Raw genomic sequence first — 27779 nt, 5'->3', positions numbered from 1 at the left:
AAATCAAACTGTTTTAAGTCTAACATTTTATGCAGCAATATTCCCTGCCCTGCAGTTAGATTACCTATAGTATTATTTTCTGCCTTGTAGTCTATGAGCCAAGACATAGAGTTTTTCAACATGTGAAGGATGAAAGATACTATTCTATATGATAATGCACATGATTTAAAGAGATTTGCATGGAAAATAAGCCCATGATGAACTAATGGTATAACACTACTATTGAAAAGATAGTGGACTCTTAGGAAGTCCTACTGTGCAGAGCATACAAATAATAGTGTTATATACAATTGGAGACTTTCTCAGGTATTCAGTGTTTAATCAAAAGCACCAAATTTTAAATAGGACATGTTGCCAAGAAAGGTAATTTTTGTATAGAATACCACAGAGTGACAATATTTTCTTGCGAACTAGTAATGAATATAGCTAACATTAAATGCTATTAGATATCATACAATGCTAAATGCATTACACACATTCCTTTAATTAATTTGATGAGGTCCCTATGAAGTAGGGACTATTATTACTCCCATTTTATAGAGAAAGAGGCACATACTCTTGAGTGATATGTACATAGCCCAGTATCACTCATCTGGTAAATGGTTGAGTCATAACGTGAATCCAGCTCCCTTGTGTTCTGGATCACTGGATTTTACTTCATCAAATACCAGAAAACCTGCCTTAAATAACAGCAAATGTCTTTGTAGAAATTTACAGAGAGGGAAAAAAAAAAGGCATCTAACCTCTTCTAACAGGGGCTTTCCTGTCCTTATAACTACCATGTTTCATTCAAAATTAGGAAATGTAAGATCAAAGTTATAATGAATTTTTTTTTTACTTAAAGGAATCAAAAAAGTAACTGTCAACACAAATATATAATAATCAATTTTAAAAGCTTATCAAAATATTAGCTATATCTATCTGTAATTGTATCTACACCTAATTTAACAACTGTGGACAATATGGTCTTTCATGTGAAAAATCTGAGATGCACCTCAGGAAATACTTTTTGTGGAAGAGTCGCTAGTGAAAGTCCCATAAGTTGGTTAATATTCATAAAACCATAAAATGTTATTTTTCAAAATGTGATCTGCCAACCTCTTCATATCAGTATTACCTTCTTAAAAATTCTTGCTGATCTACTGAGAGTACCTGGAGGTGGCCCCTAAGTCTCCATAGACGCTTTAAGATCTGTCATGTGAGAGCAAGAATCATTTACTCTATTGCTCCAGAGATTAGAACTGGGACAAATTATAAATGGTAAAGGAAAGCAGTTTTAGCTCACATAGAAGGAAATTTTGTAGTAATATAACAGTAATATAATATTTTTTATACCTTTATAGTTTTCTATCATAACTATTTAAACGGACAGAATATCAAGAATGTTGTAGGAGAAATAGTTTCATTGAATAAGGTATTGGAGTAAAAGACGTCTAAGATTCCTTTGAACCAAGATTCTCTTTTTTGTGCAATGTCCTGAGCCAGAGTGTAGTGAGAAGTTTCTGTTAACCATTTTCTCCCCTTCCGCTAACAATATGTAATCACAGTGGTGTATATACTTTAGCTTAGAGAACAGTAAAAATGAAGAAATTCAGAGAATGACATTCCCAGGGGCACATTGCAAAGGTTAATATGTATTGTTTCCATTCTATACATTTCCAAGACAAATTGCCATACTTATCGTCCAACCCAAATTCCTCAAATATTCCTGTGTAACAACATATTTCTCTAATACTTAAACATACTTTCTCTGTTTGCTTATCCTTTTTCAGAGTAACTCCTACCTTTTGATTTTAATGTGTTTTTTTTTCAACATCTATTTAGAAACACTCATTGTACACCTACTCTGTGTCAGTACTTTATTAGGTATTGGGAATACAACCCCCACCTTTGGAGAACTCAGTTTCAGGATATTAATGAGGAGTAAAAAAAATAATAATAATCAAGTATAATAAAATGTGTTAAGTGTAATAAAGGAAATGTACACAAGGTGCTATAAAGGTTAAGATAATGGCATCAGATGAAGCCTTGAGTTTGGAACTACATTCAGAAAGGAGGTGATTTTTGAGGAGTCTTGAAGAACAAGTAAGAGTTTACTAGTTATCTGGCACAGGAGCACTGCTCCCTTCCCTCCCCAAAAAAGTATACTAGTTGAACAGGTGAGGAGACTCATTCTGTGCATGAATAATAGACATCTATTATTAACACTGTTACTAAAGTTCCCCAATTAATCCCATCACGAATCAGTCCCTTTCCCTCCCTCAGTTATACAACTGAAGATAGGGTTTGTGAGGGGACCTCAGTTTTCAGGCTTTCCACAGAAAACCAAAAAGAGGTAACAAAATGGAGGAGGGGATCCAAAAAACTAGAGCAGATTTGGGAGCCAGAGTTAGTTAGATACTAGAATATAGGATGTGAATTTTCCATCAAAAAGAATAGTGGAAAGTGGGAGGGCATGTGACATTGTGATCTTTGTTATGTATCTGGGCTTACTGACCAATAGGCAGGAACTCTTTGCCCTCTTTTTGAAAACATCTTTTTAATCCATTTAAAAATAATACTATATAGGGGCGCCTGGGTGGCTCAGTGGGTTAAGCCGCTGACTTCAGCTCAGGTCATGATCTCAGGGTCCTGGGATCGAGTCCCACGTCCGGGCTCTCTGCTCAGCAGGGGGCCTGCTTCCCTTCCTCTCTCTCTGCCTGCCTCTCTGCCTACTTGTGATCTCTCTCTGTCAAATAAATAAATAAAATCTTTTTAAAAAATAAATAAATAAATAAAAATTAAAAGAATAAAAATAATACTATATAGATATGTTGAAATGCCTTATTTTTTAAAGATTTATTTATTTATATGAAAAAGAGAGAGAGAGAATGAGCAGGGAGAGGGGCTCAGGGAGAGGGAGAAAATCCACAGACTCCCCGCTAAAAATGGAGCCTGTCAGAGGGCTCAATTCCAGGATCCTGAAATTGTGAACTGGGTCAAAACCAAGAGTCTTCCACTTAACAGACTGAGTCACCCAGGGGACCCAAAATACCATATTTAAAAACAAAACAGAAACAAGATAAATTATGATACAAATCCTTCCATTTTTATTAGTTATTTAAAACATTAGAGACTATTGTAAATACTGAACACACCCCAGCTCGTTCAGGTTATCTGAACTGTGAATTTATATAATACATTTGCAACCTCTTATGAAGCTTATGACATATATTTAGTTTGCCATATTCTGATATAAATAACTTTCATTTATGCTAATTCTAAACCCAAATTACTAAAATTTGATTTCTTTGTTGTGCCTTAATCTTAATAGAATTATTTTTAATGTCTCTTTATAGCAACACTTGCCTGTTGCTATTATTTTTATTAGAATGATAATACTTGGGTTTCCTTTTTCAAGTAGTTTAGCATGGAATATAGTAGTCAGCAAACCACAGTGCACAGGTCAAATCCAGCTTGCCATCTATCTTGGTATGATTTGTGAAATGAGAATGGGTTTTTAATTTTTAAGTGGGGGGAAAATCAAGAGATAATATGTTATGACCCATAAAAATATATTTAAGTTTATAATAAATTTAGGCTTTCTAAAATTTGTTATAAAATGTATCCCAATTATATTCCAGTGGAAACATTAAAGATAGTATCAAGAATGTCATTGGGGCGCCTGGGTGGCTCAGTGGGTTAAGCCGCTGCCTTCGGCTCAGGTCATGATCTCAGGGTCCTGGGATTGAGTCCTGCATCGGGCTCTCTGCTCAGCAGGGAACCTGCTTCCTCCTCTCTCTCTCTGCCTGCCTCTCTGCCTACTTGTGATCTCTCTCTGTCAAATAAATAAATAAAATCTTTAAAAAAAAAAAAAGAATGTCATTTGGCAGATAAGATTAAGCTATGAGATTAAGCTACAAATTGATGAAGGGATTTTTTTCAAAGTAATATTACATAGCAAAATTCAGAAATTTGTGAGCCAGGTTTTCTGATTTTAAATTGAATATTCTTTCAAGTCTATCTTCTGCATCTTTATTTTAAAATAACTTTCCTATTTGTAAAGAAAAATCACTGATTAGAGGGTATAAATTAATTGATGATATCAATTAGAGTCTTAAAGTATTGACGAAAAACGTCTAACATGATTTCCCCTTGTGCATTTCCATGATAACATGCATTCCAGTTAAATATTTTGAGATACACAATGTGAAATTTTTATTAAGGAAAGTTTTTAAATAAATTATAGGTGTTTTCTTTGTCTATTCAAACATTGTCTGATATTTATAATATAATTAAATCCATTTTCAAATATTTTTTATTTTCAAGATCTTATGTACTGAATTTAATTTTGTAATATTGAATACTGAATTCATCTCATCTGCCATTGGCATGGTAAAGTTTCTTTAACTATATCATATACATCTATAATAGAATTTTCTATTTCAAAAATATGTTGAGAGTTTTATCATCAGTTTTTACACTTATCAGTTATTTATGAAATGAGCTCATACATATGTTGCAATATTTCTTTACCTATTAGATTGATCTGAAATAGATTTTTGCTTCTTCCCAAATTAAAAAAATCACATCTCATACCACATGTGAAAAAAAAATATGCAGAGATATACTTAATTATTTACTGTAAGAATAATTGCTTTTCTCATGTTTCTGTTTACATCTTAAATATTTACTACTGAATGATGACAAACTAACACCAGACAGTATTTCTGCTTCTATACATGTTCATTAAATATAATGCTCATCAGGATTTAATAATTATACTGTAAAACAACTATTCCCCCACACTCCTCTTTAATTTTATATAATTAACAACTGCCTTTTTCCTTTTTCTGTTGTTTCAGTTAAAGGATCAAGAAAGTTAAGTCTGCCAACAGATCTTAAGGCTGATCTTGGTACGGTACGCCAACAATCATAAGTTTTCTTATATTCATTTGGCTGAACATTTTTACCAACCAGTCCATGAATGAAAAATTTCCTAGATGGCAGTGTTTGATGGCTTTCCAAAAAGGCTTTCTTAAAAATCACCATACAGTTCTGTTGGCAGCATTCAACATTTCATTTGTAACAATCATTTTACAAAATTATGTTTGATAAATCATTATATACCAAGATATATAATGTTTCATTTCTTTTTAGCATGAAAATGTTATTGAACATTGAATAATCATGCATATGGACCCTGTCCTTTGTGACTGTAATCGTGTAAATGAGCATCATTTTTTCCCAGAATTATTTTCCCTATTCTGCATATTAGTATTATGTGGAATTAGTGCTATTTAACAACAACAAAACAACAAAAGCATGATACATAAAAGAATGGAGCCCTAGCTTTTTTTTTAATTTTAGAAAAGTTACATAAAATTTGATTCACTTTTAGTTTATTTATTGTGGGGGTCACAGGCTTATTCATAATTTAAGCTCTGAAATAAATAATGCTTTATTAAATAGATCTTCATAAATTTTTCCTTTAGAACTTTTATCTGCTTTTTCCAGCATAAGTTTTTTTTTAATTTAATTACCTTTGTTTTCATCTCCTTTATTCTAACTTAAAGCCATAGCATTAAATCCTGCTAATGTCATGCTTAAAACAATAAAAATACAGTAATTAGTCTTTGCATTACTTTTCAGAGTTTTTAAAGCTGCTTCACATAGACTATTTTACTTGATTTACTTATAGCAGCTCCTTAAAGTTGCTCTTGGTATTCCCAAACATTTTTTTTTTCTCTTCAGAGCAGAAACAGGTTATGTTAATAAATGGTAAAGATTTGAAGCTAGGTCATAGAATATGTTACCCAAAGTTTATGCAGCATATTCACATATCTCACCTCATTGTATCTAAATTAAATAACTGTTAAACAACATATAATTTATTACATTTAATATCTAATTACATATAATCTTTTATGAATTTGATTAATTCATGTTTTATAAATGCAAAGCACTAACATATTAGGTAATATTATTATTAATTCAATATTAAATTGTTATACATTGGTATTTTACCATTATAATTGATAATGGATATCAAAGGAAGAATCAACATTATAGTTCTATTTATTGAAAGTTCTATTTTTGTGTCAGATACTATGCTAAATGTTTGGACATATTGCCCAAGACAAGGTAGTTGATATTGTTCCCACTTTACAAATGAAGAAAGAAAATTCCAACCCCCTTCTATATTTATTAGAAATAGCAAAGAAAGCTATTAGTTATAATTCTATTAGTTATAATTCTGATCTGGAGATCAGTTAGCATAGTTGTTATTAATAAACATTAACAATTTCTACAAATGTTAGTCTCTCAGTCTCCAGTTAGTTTCTCAAAGTCTCCCTCCCAACAGCTTCATTCCCACTATTTTCCTGCATATTTTGAGCAAAAATAAATTATGAAAATTCAGATATACAGAAAACTGTCAAGTGCATGTCACTTTACTAAAGGTTTTTTGCACTTAGAAGGATTAACAGTAAAATCTCATTAAATTTCTACTTCTAATTATGTTAATGTACTTTCTTTTAAAAAAAATGAAATTCCCAGAAAAAAATCTTAAGGCTTCTAGACAAGGATAAATATCTATATAAATGTAAATTCTGACATATAAAATCTTGGTATAAAATATACCTAGGTTGCTTGTAACATGCTTCGGGAGATTATTTTCCAGTAGTATATAATTCATTAGTGAGGAGGAAGATGTTTAAGAAGTTATTGCCAAAGGCCAAATGAGGGCGTAAAGTAGAATAACAACAAAGAAAATGAAGAGAAAAGCAGTCCCCATGGGAGAATTTACAACTGATGGGATTACAGACTGTGGGTGAAACAGGGTTCCTAATGCATAGGAAATAGGAGGAGTCAAGACCGAGTACAAAATGTTAAGAATAGTTCTCATGGAGAATGTCTGGTTTGAGAGGAAAGGAAAATGAGTTTGAGTTTCTACAGGGACATCCACATTAATCATTCAATGAGAAATTAGAAATTATTGATAACTTTCATTTATATCAAAGTATTAGTAACTGGGTACATGAACTATTCACTGAAGACAAAGGGAAAAATGACAAGGTGTTGGAGAGTTCTAGATACTAATGCAACTTCTTTGTTATAACAATCCTTAAATAAAGAACAATATAACAATAACAGTAAAATAATAGTAGCAGCAGCAAAAACCTCATACCTAATGCAGTTAAAACTCTTAAGTAGTTAGCATTTTATGAGGTAATTGCAGATTCATGGGAGATTGTTTTATACCTAACATTTTTACATTTAGTAGAAAACTATCTTGTTTCTCATTTTTTTTAAAGATTTTATTTATTTATTTGACAGATGGAGATCACAAGTAGGCAGAGTGGCAGACAGAGAGAGAGCCAGAGCAGGGCTTGATTCCAGGACCCTGGGAGCATGACCTGAGCTGAAGGCAGAGGCTTTAACCCACTGAGCCACACAGGCACCCCTTGTTTCTCATTTTTAACAAAAAAATAGACTTTTCTCTTTCCTAACAATATTTTGAATTAAAAACCTAAAAATCAATCTTATAGAATTCAAGACTTGAGTGTACATAATCCAAGGGCTGGCAAATAACATTAAAAATATATTGTTATAGATGCACGATAGAATACTATAAATGAAACACTTTAGAGTATATTTATATTTATATTTACACTATAAATACTATAAATGAAACCCATAAGCCCTTAAAAAGTATCTATTACAAGATGAATTCTAGCCAATGAAAAGACGCATGGGGAGGCCATGGTCAAAGAACTGTAATGATTATTTAACTTATTTAAGTGTAGAACTAAAGTCAAGCAACAGTGGCAAATATGATCACAAACTAGAATAAACTTAAAATCTGTAATAATATAGAAATCATAATGAAATTTTAAAATTGAGAGATGGAATGTAGAGAGGAGGTTAGAGTTGCCAAAAAGAGAATTCTATAGCTAAATTTGGTGGTTAATTGGTGGTCAAGTGAGAACAAAGACAAGCAGAAGAAGAACTGCACTAATTTCATTTTTCATAAGGGGAAATAAATTATTATTCATAGATAACAATTTAAGAAGAAATATACACAAAGTCACCACTAGAAAAAAGGTAAAATACTCCAAAACTTCACCAAAGGAGAATACATATGAAAAAAATCAGGAAGATACAACCCACTATAAAGTGGGAGAGTACAACAGAACCTGTTCATGTTGATTGACTAGAGTCTTCAGATTCTCCACTTTAAAACTCTCAAGACTGCCCTGATTCTAGCTTTCTACGTTTTGAAAACACAAAGAATATTTTCACAACTACTTTTTACTAGAGCCAATCACTTGTCCTGCTTAGTATACTGAGATCGACCTTAGCCACAATAACCAGAGTTCACATTTATAAGAATGGGAGCCAGTGGGTGAAACCGCATGAACTCCGGGAACACAATGAACACATTGCAGGTATTTGTTGGTCTTTCAAGAATGACCACATTGTCCTCTGCTGGAGTCAGAAAGATGGTGTCGGGAAGCTAACCCTGCTCTTCAGAATTACTTATGTAACCATTTTTCTGAAGTCATCCCCTCTAGAGAACAAATTTGCTGTGAATAGTGAAGCACAATTCATTTCTGTTTATTACTTGAGTATGAAAATGGCAAGTGGATAAGCAAACACATTAAAATGTCCTTGGTTTGGAATGGCATCCCAACAATGTTTTCCTAGCAGTAGGATTATGTGACTTCAAATGCAGAGTGCTCCTGTATACATTGAAGAAGTGGATGAAGATGAACCAGTATACTGTAGCACAGCAAGATGCATTTTGGTTAGCTGATATCTGTTCACTGGTACTGGGAACTCAGTCTTAGCTTCACCTTCTCTGCCTGTGGGAGCTCTGTGACCTAGGTCAACCATGACAGCAATGTGCCTATTGCTGATGCCTCAAACGGTGTTCAGGTTTCATCTGAAAACAGTTGCTGCCACTCCTGAATGCTGAATGAATTATTTGTCTCAGACAATACAGCGTTGTGTAGCTGCCAGCCATGATTGCTACCCAGTGTTCTTTAACTAAGATAACCATGGCTCTAGTCTCCAAACTGGACATTCCAAAACACAGCTTCTAGCACAGCAGGTTAGCTATGGAATACTTCCAGAACATAGACAAGAGAGTCACAACTGAGTATTACATCACAGCATCAGAGATACTGCGCCAGAAGAGATAGCATTACTCAAGTGGAAAAGCAAGATTGCTGAAAACTCTGCCCCACAGGAATTAATGGAGCCATGACAATTTGGGATTTCAAAATCTTAGAATCTTCAAGCCCTCCAAGCCCTTCAAATAATTTGAAGCTGAGTGAATCTCTTTGACCGAGTATGACAAACAGTACCTGACTTCAGGTCTGTCATTTGCATGATGGTGAGGAAAACCAACCACAAGGAAAGAATGAAAACGTATCATGCAAATATCATTTCTATGTTGTGTTTAAATATCATTGGCAAATGTTTAATTTTTTTTTTTTTTTTGCTGCTTTATCCCATTCTTTACCAAAGCTGCTTTTAAGCAGTTCATTATGGAAAATTGTTTCATTGACTTAAGAGGGGAGATAAGGTGGTATGTAAATTGTCACATAGAAAATTAAGTAAAATAATCAATATGTTCATTAAAATAGGACTAGGATGAACTGTCTCTCATGTCAATAGATGTAGTATATTAATGTGCTTTTATTTTAAGAAAAAGATTTTTCAGCATTTATCACATAATAAAATCCAATAAGAGAAAATCTAAAGCAAGGTGACTCAAAGTTTAGTACTAGGATATATTAGACAACTACTGGCAAAAATAAGACAGGAGCTATTATATTAATATCTACGTTGAGTTCAAGACAAAATACATTAAATTAGAGTGCTTATATTTACAGTGATGAAATGTACATCCACAATGGTGTTCTATGCAACTAATGAATCATTGAACACTACATCAAAAACTAATGATGTACTATATGCTGGCTAATTGAACATAATAATAAGAATGAGTGAAAATAAATGACAAAATTCATAAAATGAAAGTGTAAACAGAAAAAAATTAATAAACCAATTAATGTGGATTAATAATTATACTTCAAAAACCATAAGCATAAGAAGAAACAGAAATGCAGTAATAATGAGAGATTTCAACATAATTTAATGATAACTCAACAAAAAATAAGAAAGAATACTGAGGAAAAAAGAGAGTTTACATGGAAGAGTTACTTTATATATATTGAATTTTATATCTTAGAAATATCATTTTCAAGTACCCATTGAAAAATTTACAAAATTTAAACCTATATTAAAGCCACAATAAAACCTCAATATTTATAGACTATTTCAAATTGTATTCCTTAATTACAAATTAATAACATAAGAAAAACAAAATGTAAAAAACAGAAACAAACCCTAAAGACTGAAGGATTTTGAACCCTCACTTGTGTGAGGGCCTGGTTTCTCACTAACTAGATCAGTAGCAAAATTTTTGTTTCAGATCTCTAGTAATATCATAGATCAAGAATTCTGAAAATTATAGACTAAGGATTTAGAAGCTAGTGGACTAACTACAAAACTCCTACAGTAGAGAGTAAAGAAGGGAAGGTAGAGAAAAAATTCTGGCATGCTACAAAAAATTTACCATAACAATTCATTCCAGTTGAATGAATTTTATTAAAAGAATAACAAAGACCTTCTATTCTCTTAAACCATACACAAAGATAAACTCAAAATGGTGAAAGACCTCAATGTGAGACAGGAATCCATCAAAATCTTAGAGGGGAACATAGGCATTGGCCACATGCCACTAATGATGTACTATACAGTGACTTTTTAGAATGCTTAAAACATGATAAAAAAAATAACTAATTTTTTAAAAGATTAATAAACCATGAATCTAAAGCAAGCCCAAATTAAAAACCAATTAAGAATCTTGGATAACATTGGGGACACCCAGGTGGCTCAGTCAGTTGAGCATCCAATGTTTGATTTTGGCTCAGGTCATGATCTCAGGATCCTGGGATTGAGCCCCACATAGGAATCTCTGTTTAGCAGGGAGTCTGCTTGAGATTTTTTCTCTCCCTCTTCTTCTGCCCCTCTCTTCCATGCTCTCTTTATAATAAACCAATCTTAAAAGAAAAAAAAAAAGGAATCTTGAATAACAGTGAACAAACAGAGACCAGCAACAAAGAAATAGAAATTATAAAAAGGAACACCACTGGGTGACTCAGTGGATTAAAGCCTCTGCCTTCAGCTCAGGTCATGATCCCAGGGTCCTTGGGATCAAGCCCTGCATCTGGCTCTCTGCTCAGCAGGGAGCCTTTTTCCTCCTCTCTCTCTACCTGCCTCTCTGCCAGCTTGTGATCTCTGTCTGTCAAAGAAATAAATAAATAATTAATTTGGGGGGGTAAAGGAAAAAAGTAGAAATTCTGGAGCTAAAATTACAATAGCTAAAATGAAAAACTCACCAGAAAGGTTCAACACCAGATTAAGTAGCAGAGGAACCTGGCCAGCCTGAAGTACAATTGAAATTATTGACATTGAAGAACAAAAGTAAAACAAAGGAAAATGAATAGAGATAAAGGGATTTGTAAAACATTATCAAGCATACCAACATATTATGGGAATACTTGAGAAGAGAAAGAGAAGAAGAGAAGAGAAGAGAAAAGGGAGAAGAAACAATATTTGAAGAAATAATGGCTGGAAACCTCTCTAACTTGAGGAAAGACATAAGCCATACATCCAAGAAATATTTCAAACTCCAAATGTAATAAACTCAAAGAGATACTCACTCAGATCCATTATAATCAAACTTTACAAAAAGAGGATCTTAAAAGAAGCAAGAGAGAAGTGACTCATCATGAATAAGAAATCCTCAATAATTTTGCTAGCCAAATCCACGTAAGAAGCCAAAGAGGCCAGAAGGCAGTGGGGTAACATATTTAAAGTAATGGAGAAAAAGTATCAACAAAGAATTCCTATACTGGTAAAATGTTCTTTCAAAAATTAAAGTGAAATTAAGACATTGCCAGACAGACAAAAGCAAAGAGAGTTCATGACTAATAGAACTTCCCTACAAGAAATACTAAAGGGAGCTCTACAGACTGAAATGAAAAGGCATTTGACAGTAACCTGAAGACATATAAAGAAATAAAGAACATTGGTAAAAGTAACTACATAGTTAGATTAAAAGCCAATATTATTATATTTTGGGGTTTCAACTCTTATTTCCTACATGATTTAAGAGTCAAAGATATAAATCTTTAATGGACCTGTAATAAATAAAGATATGAAGACAACAATATAAGGGAAGGTGATGGACATTTAAAGCAACAGAGTTTTGTATGCTATTGAAACTAAATTGGTAGAATTCAAAAGGCATTGTTGTGAATTTGTAATCACCAGCATAACCATTAATAACTAAAAAACCAAAAGGAAACATGAAGGGAATAAAAAGATGCACTGAGGAAAATTAAATATAAAAGAAGGCAGTATTGGAGCAATTCATGAACAAAGGTATATTTCTGGAAAACAAATTTAAAAAGTGGCAGAAATTCTTCCTTATCAGTAATTACTTCAAATGGATTAAACTCACCAATTAAAAGACAGACTGGCAGAATAAATTTAAAAGTATATAATCTATATATTATCTACAAGAGAGTCATTTTAGATAAAAAAATACAAATAGGTTGAAATTAAAAGGATGGAAAAAGACTCCATGCAAGTAATGACCAAAAGAGAGTTCGTATGGCAATACGAAGACCAAAATAGACCGTAAGTAAAAAACTGTTACAAGAAACAAAGAAGGATAAAAGAGTTAATTTAGTGAGAAGATATAACAATTAGAGACAAATGTGCACAAACAGCAGAACCCAGAATATATGAAACAACATTTAAAAAAATTGAAGGGAGAATTAAACTAATTAGAAACTAATTACTAATTAGAGAATTAGTAATAATAGTTGAAGAATTCAATAGTCTGCTTTCAGTGGTGCATAGAAAATCTAGCCAAGAGATTAAACATGAAATAGAAAATGTGAATAATGCTATAAGCCAACTAGTTTTAACAGGCAGAGTACTCCACATAACAATAGAATTGCATACTCTTCTTAAGTACACATGGAACATTCTTGAGGCTAAAACATATTTTAGGCCACAAAAGAAACCTCATTAATGTTTTTTTCCTAGGCAAAAAACTTTATTAACCTTGTTTCAACATTATTCCTAGGCTTCTTCAGACTAATTAGCTGCAAAGAATGAATTGTGTCTAAGCAAAAAGTGAAAAGAGCTGCAGTATCCATGGGGCTTGGTCTTAAAAATATGAGAGACCTAGATTTCATCAGATCCATGGACAAAATTTTAAAAAGCAGTCATAATATAAAATAATAGCTCCCAGTAACTTCAAGTTTTATCTTCTTCAGAATTTGACTCAATTCAGTTTGCTTCATTCTTGGAAGCTTCATTAAAATTCTCTACAAGATCTGGAACTTCATTATCATCATCCTCTCAGGTAGCAAGTGGTATTTTTCCATCCACAGAATTGTTTGGGCAGAGCTTCAGCCAGTCTTCTTAAACTAGTCAGATTGTCCACATCAAGTTGATTTAAGATATTGGGTAGCACTTCATCAGCTGCTTTGTGTCAGCATGCCCTAAAATGGTGAAAGTTTTCAGCACCAGCAATGCCTGAACTTTGGAGTTGTTAAAGTGATCACTGTTCCTTGGTTTGTGGACATATTTACTTCTTCAATATCAGAGATATTGTTTACTGCTAACTTCTTTAAGGAGAACTGAAGTTTTTTTACCATCTGCTGTAGCTGTTCTATAAACACTTTCTTGTTTTGGGAAGTAATTCCTTTCCCACCAATGCGCTCTTGTGCTTGCAGTTTGGTGAGTTTCTCCTGGTTCATGATAGTTTCTTTCATCTGAGGTTCTGTCCTGGGGTTCTGCCATGAGGTGGAGGAAGAGAGAGCTTTGGCTCCAAGCCTCAATAAACTTAAAAAGATTAAAATCAGGGGCGCCTGGGTGGCTCAGTGGGTTAGGCCTCTGCCTTCAGCTCGGGTCGTGATCTCAGAGTCCTGGGATCAGGCCACGAGTCAGGCTCTCTGCTCGGCAGGGAGCCTGCTTCTGCTTCCTCCTCTCTCTCTCTGCCTGTCTCTCTGGCTACTTTAAAAAAAAAAAATTAAAATCATACAAAGTTTTTTCTCTAACCACCAGGGGATGAAACTGGAAATCAGTAAAAACTGAAATTCACAAAATTTGGAAATTAAACTGCACACTTGTAAACAGCCAAAAGGTCAAAAAGGAAATCACAAGTGAAATGTGAAATACTTTGAGACACATGAAATAAAAGCAAAATTTATGGGTTATACCAAAAACATTGCTCAGAAGGATATTTATAACTAAATGCCTATGTTGAAGTAAGATCCCAAATTAAGAACCCAACTCTATACTTAAACAAACTAGAAAAGACTTACTTAAACCCAAAGCTAGCAGAAGTAAGGAAATAATAAAGATTAAAGATAAACAAAACAGAAAACAGGAAAACAATAATCAACAAAACCAAAAGTTGGTTCTTTGAAAAGATCAACAAATCAACAAGACTTTACCTAGACTAATCAAAAAGGAGAGAAGATACAAATAATTAAAATCAAAATGAAAGTAGGGACATTTATACCAAACTTACAGAAAAGAGGATAATACTTTGAACAACTGTATACTAACATTAGTTAACCTAAATGAAATGGGCAAATTCCTATAAACACATGAATTTTCAAAAACTGACTCAAGAAGAAAATCTCAACATAACTAAAATAAGTAATGATATTGAGTCAGTACTCAAAAATTTCTAACAAAGGAAGACCAAAGATGAGATGGCTGGTGAATTCTACCCAATATTTAAATAATTGATGCCAATCCTTCTCAATCTCTACCAAAAAATAGAAGAGGGGGAACATTTCCTCACTCCTTCTATGATATCAACATCACCCTAATTTCAAAGCTAGACAATACTACAATGAATAAGAGACCAATATCCCCTATGAATATGCATGTAGAAATTCAATACCATATTAGCCAACAGAACCCAACAGCATATTCAAAGGATTTTGTACCATGACCAAGTGGGATTTATTCCAGAAATGTAAGGGTGGTTCAACAGAAGAAAATAAAAGATATAAAAACAACATTAATAGAACAAAAGAAAAAAAAGATACAGATACACCTCAAGTGATACTGAAAAGGCATTTAATAAAATTGACCACTCCTTCATTAAAAAAAATACTCAGAAAACTAAGAATGGAAGAGAACTTCCTTAAAGTGACCGAGGGTATTCCCAAAAAACCCACAGACAAGATCCTACTCAATGATGAAAGCTAAAAACTTTCCTCCTTAAAATTCAGCACAAGATAAGGATGCCTATTTTTAGCACTGTACTGGAAGTTCTACTCAGAGAAATTAAGCAAAAAATAAAAGGCATTCAAAATGAAAAAGAAATGAAATTATCCCTTCTAACAGATGGCATAATCCTGTATGTATAAAATCCCAAAGAAACCACAAAAGAACAACTAGAATAAATGAAGTTAACAAACTTGCAGGGTATAACATAAATAGGCAAAATCAGTTGTGTTTCTATATACCAGCAAGGAAAATTTTTTAAAAGAATCTATTTAAAAATTCTTAGAAGTCTCTAAAAGAATAAAATACCTAGAAATAAATTTAACCAAGGAGATATTGGATTTGTACACTGAAAACTATAAAACATTTTTAAAGCAAGTAAAGAGGCCCCAATAAAAGATATCACCTGTTCATGGACTGAAAGGCTTAATATTGTTTGAATATTAGTATCACCCAAAACAATCTAATAGATTCAACCCAGACCCTACCAGAATACCAAAAGCCTTTTTTGCAAAATAGAAAAGATTATCCTAAAATTTGTGTGGAAATGCTGAAGCAAGAATAACCAAAATAGTATTGAAAAAGAAGAAAGTAGGAAGAATCACACTTCCCAGTACCAGTATCTGTAGTAATCAAAATGGCATTACCAGTGTAGGAATACATATAGGGATAAACATATATATCAATGGAGTAAAATTAAGATTCCAAAAATAAAACCATACATCTGTGACCAGCTGATTTTCAACAAGTTGCTAGGACAATTCTATGGTGTAAAAAATAATCTCTTCAACAAATGGTACTAAGACAACTAGAAACTGACATGTGAAAAATGAAGATGGACCATTATCTCCCATTACATAGAAAAAATGGATCAGTGACTTTAAGAGCTAAACTATAAAACTTTTAGAAGAGAGCATAAGGGAAAGTCTTAATGACCTTGGCTTTGGCAGTGGTTTCTTAGCACACAAAAATATAAGCAAAAAGAGAAAAAAAAAGGTAGATTGGCCTTCATCAAAATTTAAAACTTTAGTACTTCAAAGATTGTTATTAAGAAAGTGAAAAGACAGACTATAGAGAATTTTCTGCAAATCATCTAAGGGTCTATTACCCAGAATATACAGAGAACTCCTAAAGTTCCACAATAAAATTTAAAAATTGGCAAAGATTTAAACACTTCTCTAAAAAAGATATAAAGATGAACAATAAGCACATAAAAAGATGTTCAACATCCCTAATCATTAGGGAAATGCAAATCAAAACCACAATGAAATACCACTTCACACACAATAGTGATAGTTACCATAAATAATAATAATAATGGAAAATAAAAAGTGTTAAGGATATGGAGATAGTGGAACCCTTGTTCACTGCTGGTAGGAATGTGGAATGGTACAGCAGCTATAGAAAACACTATAGCTTTTCCTCAAAAAATAAAAATTATTAGATTTATTGCATGATCTAGCTAATCCATTTCTAGGTATATATTTCCAAAAATTGAAAACAGAGTCTCAAAGGGATGTTTGTATACACATATTCATAACAGCAGTATTGACAAGAGTTAAAATGGATCAGCAATATGTGGAATATATACATACAGTGGAATGCATTCAATTTTTAAGAGGAAGGAAATTCTGACATATGCTACAAGATTCATGAACTTTGAGGCTATTATGCTCAGTAAAATAAGTCAGCAATAAAAAGACACAAAAATATATGATTTCAATTATATGAGGCACCCAGGGTAGTCAATGCAAAGAGAAAGTAAAATGGTGGTTGCAGGGCCTGGGAGAGGAGTAAATGAGGAGTTACAGTTCAATTAATAATGAATTTCATTTTTACAAGATGAATTCTGGAGATGGCTGGTGATGATGGTTGCAAAACAATATGAATATACTTACTACCAATGAACTGCACACTTAAAATATGGGTATGATTATAAATTTTATGTTACATGTATTTTACCATAATTTAAAAATATTTTATTAAAGTTTAAAAAGTACTGATCCATGCTACAAATGGATGAAGCTCAGAAACATAATAAAGTGAAAGAAACCATACATAAAAGAGCACAAATTACATGATTCCATTTATATGAAATACCCAGAATAGTTAAGTCCCTAGAAACAGAAAGCAGACTGATGCTTGCCAGTGGCTGAAGAAGAGAATGGGCAATAACTGCTTAATGAGTCAGTGCTATTCTTTGTGGTGATAAAAATGTGAATTATATAGTGGTGGTGGTTATACAACATTATGAATGTACTAAATGCCTCTAACTTATACATTTTTAAATGGTTGATTCTATATTATATGAATTTCACTTCAATCAAAAATGTAGGAAAAAATTTCAAAGAACTAGTGAAGCAAAGTCTAGAATTTAGATAAGAGTAATGTACCAAGGTGAGAAATTTATATATCATCTTTGCAACTTTCCTCTAAATCTAAAATTTTTCCAAAATAAAACATTTATTTTTAAAAAATGGGCAAACTACTTGGATAGACTCTTTCCCAAAGAGGATATATAGATGCCAAGTAAGCACATGGGAAGATATTCCAACATCATTAGCCACTAGAGGAATACACATTAAAACAACAATGGACTACAACTAAATAAGTACTGATTAGATTAACTATAATAAAAGACACTGGCAAAACTACCTCATGGTGAAGATATCACTGATCAGCAGAAACTCTCTTACTCTGCTGGTAAAATCCAAAATGATACAACCACTGTAAAAAACAGATAGGACTAGGTTTAATATACTTTTTAATACACTTTATTTTTTAAAGTAATTTTAGGTTTCAGCAAAACTGAGTGGAAAGTAGAGTTTCCATATACCTTTGTCTACACTCATAGCCTCCCCACTATTAACAGACTCCATGAGAGTGGTACACTTGTTACCATTGACAAACTTACATTAATACATCATTATCACCCAGAATTCATATTTACAGTAGAGCTCATGTGGCATTATATATAGGTCAAAACACCAAGCATATCCATCATTATGGTGTAATACACTATAATACAGAATACTACCACTCTAAAAATCTGTCAGCCTATTTATCATTCCCTCCTCCTTAAACCCTGGCAACCAACCACTGATTTTTTTGCTGTCTTCTTAGTTGGCCTTTTCCAGATTGTCATCCAGTTGAAACCATACAATATGTAGCCTTTTCAGATAGACTTAATTTAGTGATATGTATTTTAGTTTCCTCTGTATGTTTTTTGTAGCTTCATTGCTCATTTCTTTTTAGAATATTTCATTTTCTGGATATATCACAATTTATCCGTTCACCTAGTGAAGGACATCTTGGTTGCGTCCAGATTTTGGCAATTGATGAATGAAGCTGCTATAAACATTCATGTGCAGGTTTTTATATGGGCATAAGTTTTAGCTTTGGTGGATAAATACCAAGAAGCATGATAGGAATATGTTTATTTTAGGAAACTGACAAACTGTCTTCCAATGTGACAATGTATAATTTTTGCATCCCCTAACAATTAGAGTTCCTATTGTTCCATATTCATTCTAGCATTCGGTGTTGATAGTGTCTGAGATTTTATCACTAAATTAAGTTTCATTAATCACTAAATTAATTTCATTGCTTTAATTTGTAATTTTAAATATTCTCATATGCTTTTTGCCATCTGTCCATCTTCTTTAGTATAGTGTCTGTTCAGATCTTTTGCCCATTTTTTAGTTGGGTTGTTTTAGTTGGGTTATTTTCTTATTGCCGAGCTTTAAGTGTTGTGTATTTTGAATAACAGTCCTTTATCATATGTATCTTGAGGCATCTGGGTGGTGTAGTCACTTAAGTGTCCAATTCTTGGTTTTGGTTCAGGTCATGATCTCAGGATCATGAGCTCGAGCTCTGCATTGGGCTCTGCATTTTGCAAGGACTCTGCCCGAGACTCTCCCTCTAAAATAAATAAATCTTAAAAAAACAAACTTTATCAGGTGTATCTTTTGCAATTGTTTTCTCCCAGTCTGTATCATCTTCTCATTCTCTTGATAGTATCTTTCACAGAGCAGGCCCAACTTATCAATTTTTTCTTTCATAGATCATGTTTATGATGTTTTATCTAAAAAGTCATCACCAAATCCAAGGTCTTCTAGATTTTATATTTTCTTCTAGTCATTTTCTAGTTTTGTGTTTACATTTAGGTCTATGATCCATTTTGAGTTAAATTTTTTTTGAAGGATGTAGTGTCTGTACCTAGATTCATATTTTTGCATGTGAGTTTCCATTCCTTCTAGCACAATTTGTCAAGACTGTTTTTGCTCCATTGTATTTCCTTTGCTCTTTAGTCAAAGATCAGTTGGCTACTATATGTGGATCTATTTCTGGACTTTCAGCTCTGTGCCCCTTCAATCTGTTTGTCTTGTTTTGTCACCAATACAGTCCTCCTTACTTTAGCTTTATGGTAAGTCTTGTAGTTAGGTAGCACAAGTCCTTTGACAGTGGTTTCCTCTGGAAATATTATGTTATTATTCCTGGTCTTTTGCCTCTCTATGTAAGTATACAATCAGTTTGTCAATATCCACAAAATAACCTGCTGGGGTTTTTACTATGTTGAATCTATAGATGAAGTTGGGAGGAACTGACACGTTGACAATATTGAGTTCTCTCACCTGTGAACACAGAATATCTTTTTATTTGTTCTTCAGTTTCTTCAGTAAAGAAATTTTTTGTAGTTCTATAGTTCTCTCCATAGAGATCTCATAAATGCTTTGTTAGATTTATGCCTAAGTACTTTATTTTTGAGGGTGCCAATGTAAATGTTACCAATTTTAATTTCAAATTCTATAGCTAGTATATAGAAAACTTTTTTGTTGTTTTATCTTTTTTTATTATGTTACATTAGTTACCATACAGTACATCATTAGTTTTTGATGTAGTGTTCCTTTTTGTCCCATGTGAATGCTCACCAAAGGGTAACCTCCCCAGAGGAAAATTTTAATAATCAAGTTGGTTAGAATGACCCATTCTGTGGATACCAGTTAGCCTCTTTCCCAATCAGTTCTCTTAGCACTTAATAGGCTCATGAACAAAGTAACCATGGCGACAGAAATGGAGGTTATGCATGGACTGAGCGACATGGACTTTCACTTACCAAGACTGACCTGGCTACAACCACTACTGAGTTCCCAATATTATAGCAGCAGAAACCAACACTTTTTCCAATTTGGCACCATTCCCTGGGTCATCAGCCAGTTACCTAGTGGAAGCTTGGTTACATTGGATCATTTTCATCAAGGAATGGAAAGATGTTGTTCTTAGTGGAATAGATATTATTCTGGATATGGATCTACCTTCCCTGTATGAAATGTTTCTGCTAAAACTACCATCCATTGACTTACAGCATACCTTATCTACCACCATGGTAATGCACACAGCATCAAGAAATTAATTTCATAACAAATGGAGTGTGGCAGTGAGCAAGTGGTTATGGGGTTCATTGGTCTTACCATGTTCTCCACTATCCTGGAGCAACTGCATAGATACATATGTATTATTAATTTTTAATGAATGTTAGCCTTTACTTTTCATTATACCTTTCATTATACCTTTATTTTTAATCTATATATGCATTTATACTTAAACTGGTTTTCTTGTAGACAACATAATACTTGGAGCTTGTTTTTTGAGCTACTCTGATAATCTCTTAGTTTATTTAGAACATGAACATTTAAAGTGATAATATAATTGGATTAGTGTCTACCATGGTCCTTACTGTTTTCTATTCATTACCCTCATTATTATTTTCTTTTTACTTTTTTCTGATTTTTTACTTTAAACTGGGCATTTTATATATGATTCTTTTCCACTTCTTAGTATATCTGTATTATTTCTCTTTTTTTAATTTTTTAGTGTTTACTATAGAGTTTGCAGTATACATTTACAACTGATCTAAGTCCTGTTTAAAGTAACATTGTACTGCTTAATGGGAAAGGAAGTACAAGTACCTTATAGTAACAAAGCATTCCTAATTTCTCCGTTTCTTGAATAACTACTGTCATTCATTTCACTTATCCATAAACTACACTGCTATCCTATATACTTTTTGGCAACTTAGTGTGGTTTCTAAGAAGCATTATTGTGCCTTGGAACAAAGTTCAAGCATAGCTGAAGAATAAAAACCAAATGGCACCTAATAACATAAGATTCACAATGTCTAGCTTTCAGGCAATGATAGCATATCAACAGGAAAATACAGTCCATGATGAAGACAAACTATCAATCAACAAATATACTCCATATATTAAAGGAGCTAGAAGAAAGCATAAGCATGTTAAGAAGACACATGGAAGATACCAAAAAGATTCAGATTGAACTTCTGGAAATGAAAAATATAATGTATGAGATTATATGCAATATACACTAGATGGGACAAACAGGGGAACTGACAATGAAAAAGAATTACTGAACTCAAATTTGCACTCTAAAATGATACAAAGGAATAAAAAGACCCAAGTAAGTGAATGGAGAATTAGTGATCTATTGTTAAACTTCAAGTTACCTAATACACATACAATAGGAGTCTCAGAAGAGAAAAGAAAGGATGGGACAGGAAAATGTTTGAATAAATCATACCAAAAATCTTCCTAATTTGATGAACACTGTAAGTCCATAGATCCAAGGAGTTTAATGAACTTCAAGCATAAGAAACATGATGAACACTATACCAAAGTACATAATAGTTGAAATTCATTTTTAAAAAGCCAGAGAGGGTGGAAAAAAATTATTAACAAATACAGTAAAAGAACAAGAATAACATCAGACTTACAAGCTAGAAGACAGTGAAAGAACATTCTTTAAGTACTGGAAAAAAGTCAATCTAGAATTCTCTTCTAAACAAAATATCATTAAAAATGAAGGTGAAATAAATACTTTTACAAACATAAAAAAACTGAAAAGATCCAGGACTAAAAATTCAGCTCTACAAGAAACATTGCAAGAAGTCCTTCTGAAAGAAGGAAAAATAATATAGAGGAAAATTGAGATATAAACAGAGGAATGAAGAGCCCTGGAAATGGTAAATATGTGGGTCAGTAAAACAGATTAGTTTTTAAATTTCTTTTAAAAATCACTGATGACTAGAAACATCCCAAATAATCCATCAATGAGTGAATGTTAAATTATGCCTTATCCATACAGTGGAAAGCTCTTCAGCAATAAAGAGAAATGAGCTCTTGATAAATACAATAACATGGCAGAATCTCATACTAAGCATGGTGAATGAAAGAAGTCAGACAAAATCATATATAAGCTGCATGGCTGCTCCTGTATAAAATTCCAGGGAATGCAAACTAATCTGGAGTAATGAAGTACATCAGTCGTTGTTGAGGATATAGAGCCAAGGGAGAGAGGCAGGATGGCAGCATTAAAAATAAGATTTAGGCAACTGGGAGAGGTGATGGATATATTAATTATTTTTACTATGACAACTGAAACAGTTTCTTTTAATTTTAAACATGTATAGTCTGTTGTATGTCAATTGTGTCTCAACCTGTGCTGAAGAATATAATTGTCAAATAACGATCTGTCATCTAAAAATGAGGGAGAAGAATGATGTTCTCAGATTTCTAAAACTAAGAGTTCACAATTTTGTTATTTAACTTACATTTAAGTACTAGCAGAGCAGGAGCTACGATGCAGGAGTAGTAAGAGAATACTAAGCTTGCCTGATCCCCCAACTCAACTAGATAAATATAAAATCATTCTGAATACCCAAGAAATCTATCTCAGAACTGACAGAACAAACTGCACAACTATACAGAGAGAAGAAGCCACACTGTGGGAAGTAGGAAGTGCATAGATGTTATTTGGGGGAGAAACAGATCATGAATGTCACAGAAGGAAGATAGAGCCCTGGTCATAGAGAGAAGCAAGACAAAGAGAAGAGCATACAGATATCAAAACACCTCCTCATAGCCACTGACTAGGAAAATGAGAGCAGATGATTTTCAAACATTTTTACACCCAACGGGCTCCAAAGACTGGAGTTAGAAAGGTCCACAGCATGGCAGGTGTGGAGACGAGCGAAGAACTGCAGTGCTTTTGTGGAGAAAGGCAGATAGCCCAGGAGCAGACAACAAAAACAGAGGATCCCATGGAATGCACCGGAAGAGATGTGTTCCACTTCCCGGATGCATCTGAGAGATGGTATTTCCTCTGACAAAGGAGCCAGCAGGTGCCTTCTCTCCTCTGCCCCTCAGCATAAACTGATTTCAGTAAGCAGCACAGTGCCAACAGTGACAGCATAAACCACTTACACCAATCCTGCAATCCCACCCCTTGCTAGTAATGCTTTCTTTTAGGCAACTGAGCCTGATGACCAGCACAGCTGGTCCCTACATCAGAAGACCAAACACCCACCCCCCCAACACACATACACACCAGGTCTACTGGCCATAGGGTTCTGCAAAACTTCAGCACTTGTAGAAATAGCATCAGGATTCTTTCAACCCAGCAGACCAGAGTACACCTAGCTAAAACTCACCATACTCTGGGTAAGGTCAAAACACTCCCCTCTGCAGGCAAGGAGAAACTCTGCAGAGGACTGACCTAGGGAAAGAACAGCCAAAGCACAGCAGCATAGTCCACATAGCACACACCAGAGACATTTCCTGAAGCACCAGGCCCTGGATATTGTATGATCTCTTCTTCACAACGCCTTTACTCTCAGAAGCAGGAAACATAACAGGCTTTCTTAACACAGAGAAGATGACAGAGACCTAGACAAAGTGACTAGAGGGAGGAATTCATACCAAAAGAAAGAACAAGAAAAGGTCACAGGCAGGGATCTAATGAGACAAATATAAGTAATAAACCTGATCCAGAATTTAAAGCAGCAATCATAAGGGTAATAGCTGGGCTTGAGAAAATCATGGAAGACATCAGAAAGTCCCTTACTGCAGAGACAAAAGAGCTCAACCAACCAACCAACCAACCAACCAACCAATCAGGCAGAAATGAAAAATGCAATATCTGAGATTCAAAACCAACTGGATGTAAGGACCACAAGGATGGAAAAAGCAAAGTAACAAACAAGTTATAAAGAAGTTAGAATTACAGGAATTACAAAAGAGAAAAAGAAAAATCTTGGATCATGAAAGAAGACTTAGGGAACTCAGTGACTCCATCAAATATAATAATACTCATATGAGTTCCAGAAGAAGGAGAGAGAGAAAAAGGTACAGAAGTTTATTTGAGAATATTATGAAAAGTTCTGTGATCTGGGGAAAAAAAAAAACAACAGACATCTAAATCCAAGAGGCACAGAGAATGCCCATCAAAATCAACAAAAGCAGGCCAACACCAAGACATATCCTAGTTAAATTTCCAAAATACAAAGAAAAAGTCCTAAGAACAGCAAGACAAAATAGCCAAAGCAATCTCAAAAAAGATAAAGCTGGATACCTCACAATCCAGACTTCAAACTATATAACAAAGCTGTGGTCATCAATACAGTATATGGTCATCAATACAGTATGTGGTCATCAATACAGTGGACGGAACCATATATCAGTGGAACCAAACAGAAAACCCACAACTATGTGATCAACTAATCTTTGATAAAACAGGATAGAATATCCAATGGAAAAAAAGACCATCTCTTCAACAAATGTTGGGAAAATTGGACAATAACATGAAGAAGAATGCAACTGTACCACTTCCTTACACCATATAACAAATTCAAATGGATGTAAGACCTAAATGTGATACAGGAAACCATCAAAACTATGGAGGAGAACACACGGAATAACCTCTGGAACATCAACAATAGAAACTTCATACTAGGTATATATTTGGAGGCAAGGGAAACAAAGGCAAAAATGAACTATTGGGACTTCACAAGATAAAAAAAAAAAAACTTCTGCACAGCAAAAGAAACAAAACTAAAGACTAACCTTCAGAATGGGAGAACATATTTGTAAATGACATCTGGTAAAAGATTAGTATCCAAAATCTATAAAGAAGTTCTCAAACTCAGCACCCTAAAAACAATCTGTTAATGATTGGGCAGAAGACATGAATAGGAATTTTTCCAAAGAAGACATATGGGAGACCAACAGACACAAGAAAAGACACGCAACATAATTCATCATCAGGAAACTACAAATCAAAACTGCAATGAAATATCATCTCAGACTTGTCAAAATGACTAAAGTTAACAACACAAGAAACAATGGATGTTGGTGAGGATGTGGAGAAAGGGGAACCCTCTTACACTATAGGAATGCAAACTAGTGCAGCAACTCTGGAAAACAGTATGGAGGTTCCTCAAAATGTTAAAAATAGACCTACCCTATGAACAAGCAATTCCACTACTAGGCATTTATCCAAAATACACCATAATACTGATTTGAAGAAGGACAAGCATCTCAATACTTATGACAGCCTTATCAACAATAGCCAAATTATGGAAAGAGCCAAAATGCTCATATACTAATGAATGGATACTGTGGAATTTAAGAAATAAATCAGATGAACATAAGAGAAAAAAATAAGAGAGGAAAACCAGCAAACAGACACTTAAATATACAGAACAAATTGAGGGTTACTAGAGGGGAGGTGGGCAAGGACTGGGTCAAATGGATGAAGGTGCTATGGAGGGAACTCCTTACGATGAGCACTGAGTATTGAATGAAAGTGATGAACCACTATATTCTACACTTAAAACTAATGTTACAATGTATGTTAACAGGAATTTAAATAAAGACTTGAAAAACCAGAACCAAAAAAATAAATCTGTTTCTTAATGTATGTGTTTATCACTAAAAACTTCCCTTTTACAATTGCTTTGGCTGCATCCCATAAATTTTGATATGCTGTATTTCCATTTTCATTTGTCTCGAGATATTTTTATATATTTTTCTTCTTTGACCCATTGGTTGTTCAATATAATGTTTAATCCCCACATATTTGTAATTTTCTAGTTTTCCCCTAATTCATTTCTATTTTCATACCATTGTTGTCAGGACAGAGGTTGAATATAATTTCAGTCTTCTTACATATTTTCAGGCCTGTTTTGTGGCCTACCATATGATCTCTCCTGGAGAATGTTCTGTGTGCACTTGAAGAATTTGTCTTCTGTTGCTTTTAGATGGAATATTCTGTATGTCTGTTATGTCTATCTGGTCTAACATGTTGTCTAACATGTTAAAGTGGTACAGTGCTTCCTTATTGATTTTCTGTCTGGATAGTCTATTCATTGATGCAAGTCGGGAGTTTAATTATTTGTATTGCTATTTCTCCCTTTAGATCTGTTAATCGATATATATATATATATATATATATATATATATATATGTATGTATATATATATATATATATATATGTCTCACATATAATGAGTGTTCCAATGTTGGGTCCATAAATATTTAAACATGTTATATCTTCTTGTTGGATTGACCCTTTTATCATTATACAAGGACTTTTTATCATTATACAAGGACATTTTCTGTCTCTTGTGAATATTTTTTTATATTTTTATATTTTTTAAATTTCTTTTCAGTGTACCAGAATTCATTATTTATGCACCACACCCAGTGCTCCATGCAATGCGTGCCCTCCATAGTACCCACCACCAGGCTCACCCAACTTCCCAACTCCCACCCCTTCAAAACGCTCAGATTGTTTTACAGAGTCCATAGTCTCTCATGCTTCATCTCCCCCTTCAATTTCCCCCAACTCCCTTCTCTCCATCTCCCCATGTCCTCGTGTTATTTGGTATGCCCCACAAGTAAGTGAAACCATATGATAATTGACTCTCTCTGTTTGACTTATTTCACTCAGGATAATGTCTTCCAGTCCCATCCATATTGATACAAAAGTTGGGTATTCATCCTTTCTGATGGAGGCATAATACTCCATAGTGTATATGGACCACATCTTACTTATCAATTCATCCATTGAAGGGCATCTTGGTTCTTGCCACAGTTTGGCAACCGTGGCCATTGCTGCTATGAACATTGGAGTACAGATGGCCCTTCTTTTCTCTACATCTGTATCTTTGGGGTAAATACCCAGTAGTGCAATTGCAGGGTCATAGGGAAGTTCTATTTTTAATTTCTTAAGAAATCTCGACACTGTTCTCCAAAGTGGCTGCACCAACTTGCATTCCCTCTAACAGTGTAAGAGGGTTCCCCTTTCTCCACATCCTCTCCAACACACGTTGTTTACTGTCTTGTTAATTTGGGCCATTCTAATTGGTGTAAGGTGGCATCTCAATATGGTTTTGATTTGAATCTCCCTGATGGCTACTGATGATGAACATTTTTTCATGTGTCTGATAGCCATTTGTATGTCTTCATTGAAGAAGTGTCTGTTCATGTCTTCTGCCCATTTTTTGACATGATTATCTATTTCATGTGTATTGAGATTGAGAAGTT

General features: G+C 33.7%; 1 protein-coding gene and 1 pseudogene across 1 annotated transcript in view; both read left to right on the top strand.

Annotated features, from left to right (window-relative positions):
* The window catches only part of STXBP5L (syntaxin binding protein 5L), a 449308-nt gene that overhangs the window by 381322 nt on the left and 40207 nt on the right, over positions 1 to 27779 (top strand). The gene's annotated exons all lie outside the window — the stretch shown is intronic.
* LOC132012556 (actin-related protein 2/3 complex subunit 1A-like) lies at positions 963 to 9330 on the top strand (annotated as a pseudogene).

Source organism: Mustela nigripes, chromosome 2 (genome assembly GCF_022355385.1).
Source record: "Mustela nigripes isolate SB6536 chromosome 2, MUSNIG.SB6536, whole genome shotgun sequence".
Taxonomy (NCBI): Eukaryota; Metazoa; Chordata; class Mammalia; order Carnivora; family Mustelidae; genus Mustela; species Mustela nigripes.
Note: the sequence above shows the minus strand (reverse complement) of the source record. Positions and strands in the feature narration are given on the sequence as shown.